This window comes from Octopus bimaculoides, chromosome 1 (assembly GCF_001194135.2).
Source record: "Octopus bimaculoides isolate UCB-OBI-ISO-001 chromosome 1, ASM119413v2, whole genome shotgun sequence".
Lineage (NCBI taxonomy): Eukaryota > Metazoa > Mollusca > Cephalopoda > Octopoda > Octopodidae > Octopus > Octopus bimaculoides.
The window spans coordinates 85,003,755-85,007,292 of record NC_068981.1 but is presented as its reverse complement, the minus strand read 5'-3'; the positions used below and the strand labels follow the sequence as shown (position 1 = coordinate 85,007,292).

The following is a 3,538-nucleotide window of genomic DNA, read 5'->3' as shown; positions in this document are numbered from 1 at the left end:
TATACACACACAAATAAACATATTATTAATAAATAATAATAATAAAAGTGGCTAGCAAGCATAAAAACCAATAAGATAAATTTACAAATTTATAATCAAAGGTACAATTACCAGCATATCTTGAAATAAAAGTCGAAAAATACTCAAATAAGCCACAATATCACTGTAAATTTAACAAGTTGACGAAAATCGAGGAGCGAGTAAAAGCCAACCTACTATTGCGGGGGAATGACGCAAATGAATAGCAGACATAACCATATCCCGTGATTTTAAAGTCTGAGATTATTACTCTTAATTCTCACCAATGGGTCTCACCTCCTGGAGTTAAACTAATACCCGCTTCGTCATGCTTGTTAAAATCGTTGAAAGACTAGCGTGAAATTCAAACGATAGAAGTATATAATTACACGTAAATAAATATATTATTATTAATAAATAATAATAATATAAGTGGCTAGCAAGCATAAAAACCAAAAAGTAAAATTTATAAATTTATAATCAAGAGTAGAAATACCAGCGTTGCTAGAAATAAGAGTCGAAAAATACTCGATGTCCGTCTACTTGTTGAATTTACAGTGATATTGTGGCTTATATGAGTATTTTTCGACATTTATTTCTAGCAACGCTAGTACTTGTAGCCTTGATTATAAATATATAAAATTGGTGTTTATCTTGCATTCCTTTTCCTTAATATCCAGTGATTTAGTGGTTTGACGTGTACAATTAATAAAGCAAGTACCCGATTGAAATTCTGTTGATTCCGATGTAATTGACAAAAATTCCTTCAGGGTAGCGCTTCAGCATGAAGAGTTAAAAATTAGAATTGGATGTGTAGTTAAGAAATTCGCTTTACACTGGTATGGTTTCGAGTTCAATCATAACGTACAACACTTTGGGTAAGTTTTCTCTGCTTTAGTGTCTAGTATATTAATGATTAATGATTGATAAACGGAAACTAAATGGAAGTTTCTCATACTTCCACATAGTTTTCGTTCACCAAATTTCCTGTGAAAGAACTTGGTCAGCCGACTTTAGAAATATCACTCTCGGGTGTGTGTCAATCAAAAGGGATCATTTGACAGCTATCTCTGGTCAAAGTTGTGTGTAACATCCAAATCCTGAAGAGTAATATTGCACATTGTACAACCAGTGGCGGTAGCTGCAAAAAAGCATATATCTGATAAGAACACAATCCTGACACGAGCTAAGTGGTATACGTGAACAGACAAATAATAAACGAAAAACACACACCATCCATCATGTGCTATTGAAATTAAAACTAGATATACTTTTCCAGCGATTCTCTGATATCTCTTCAGATTTCTTTTCATAAAAGAGATCAAAGAAATTAGCTGATCGCATAACCGTTTATCTGCATCTCTTCATTGTTTAATTTTTATTGCTTATAAGATACATTTTCATTTATAAGGTTTCTAAAATAATAGAATGAAAGATAAAAAGGAAAAGAGATGTATAAAATATAAGAGAGGTTGGAGGTATAAAAGAAGGTTATTAATATGTATTATCTTTTCCGTTTGACTAGTCATTTAATCTATATTTGGGCAGGAGATAAACAAAGCATCAAGCCTGTACATGCAAAAAGCATCAGATGAACTTTAAATAACTCTCATTGAAGGAATCATTGTTGCTTTATACTCTAATCAAAACACAAGACGAATGCTATATCTGATCAATCGTGACACGACATTAAGCATATAGGTTAACTTACTTCATATAAACATTATTCACAGCTGAGAATCCTCCGATAAACACTTCAAATGCAGCTGCTTCCGATTTAAAAGAATACTATATTGTTTAAGCAATTAAAACGCGTCGTTCAACCGTCAAGTGGGCAGTGGGTAACATAATAACGTTTCAAATTTTGATTAGATCGACTCCAGTACTCAACAGCTACTTTTTTTAAGGCAATGTCGATCTCGGAGGATTTTTGAACTCAGAAAAGAAAGACGAATGAAATGTCACTAAACATTGTGCGTGGCGTGCTAACTAGCCGCCTTAAAAGAGCGAACCATACCAATACCATATTATTTTAGCATTTGAATACCTACGGTTGGTTGAAAATGTTCACGTACTTTCGGTGTCACTGGGAAGTCCTCGAAAAACAAAAAAAAAACAAAAACAACCTCAATAACAAAAGAACAAAAGAACTCGTGTGCTTTATTTCAAAAGAAACATATTTAAATATTCCTTGGTTTATAAAATAACATTAATGTACTCTACGCTTTTTCTGAAGTCAATATATTAAAATCCTACATTTACGTTTATTATGTTTATCAAAATTTGGATAAACATTTCATGTCTTGAATAATACCACGAAGTATCATCCATTAAATAAGCAATATTGGCTCATGACTATTGTATATTTAAAATAGTAAAAGTAGCTTACGATATTTTCTTGTAAAATATAATCAGCCGTTACGAGAAAGTAGCATTATTTCCCAGTTAAAGTGAATCCACATTCTTGGGCTCTTTAGTGCAAGAGTTTGAAACGATTTCAACTCAACTTTGAGACTAATGAAGAATAGCTATTTTAGCAATCTAATAACTCGCACAGCTCTTCCGATTCACTCTAAATGAATTTTAAAGATCAAAACTTTTCATCGCATAACTGCTTCTGGAATTGTTGCAGTGAAACTTATGTGAGTAACCATACTGTAGTTGTGCCACGAAACTTTTGATACTCTACAAAATAAATATAAAGTGAATTAAATAGTGAAGATGGTTCTTAACAATATGTAATTATTTCGGTTCCAACTTACATTACCTGAGCAAGTCTCTTGCTAGACAATTATAACTCTGAAATTTAGGAACTAATATTCTCCAAACCTCACAATTTCGCTTGTCTGTAATAAAAGAAAAAATAAATACAGGAAAAAAGTTATGGAACTGTCTTCCTAGTCAGAAATATATGGTTCTTTGTCAAGCCATAAAAAAGAAAAAGATGTTAATTCATAGGATGGGCGCAGAATAACGAAAATCCAAACGATAACGTATCTCTTTATTCTTAATACATTATAGCAGAATCGAACGTGAATATCTGATCGAGCTTTTACTGAGAAAACACAATTGGTCAAAGCTTGGCGGAAAATCGTACGTAAAATAAACACATTTTGTCTAAATGTCATTATGCTCATATATATTTATAAATTATAGGAATTATATAGTGGGATATGATAGTTTATTTAACTACCTTGATTATACTTTATTTCTTTTTAATTTTTTCCAATATATGATGATATATGTGAGTGAGAAAATATATATATGCATATATATATATATATATATATATATATATATAAACAATATATGAGTATATGCATATATATGTACATGTATGTATATACGTTCATCTACATGTACATATAGACACATAACTGAGTACATGACGTGGCAAAAGAACAAGGACAAAATGGTAAACAAGGTGCAACAAACAAGCAGGCCACATAGAAACATCCCCTTCATCAGCTGCCACCATTAAAACTCCGGGGTTTCGAAGAATTAAGGCAGTACGCATCAT

General features: G+C 31.7%; 1 long non-coding RNA gene across 1 annotated transcript in view; it reads right to left on the bottom strand.

Annotated features, from left to right (window-relative positions):
• Positions 1–76: 76 nt before the first annotated feature.
• The window catches only part of LOC106873145 (uncharacterized), a 26,742-nt gene continuing 23,280 nt past the window's right edge, over positions 77–3,538 (bottom strand). The window contains exons 2-4 of the long non-coding RNA XR_001409842.2: positions 2,408–2,703; positions 2,070–2,114; positions 77–1,159 (exon numbers count right to left, since the gene is read on the bottom strand). This is a non-coding gene — a long non-coding RNA (uncharacterized LOC106873145). The remainder of the gene's footprint in view (positions 1,160–2,069; positions 2,115–2,407; positions 2,704–3,538) is intronic.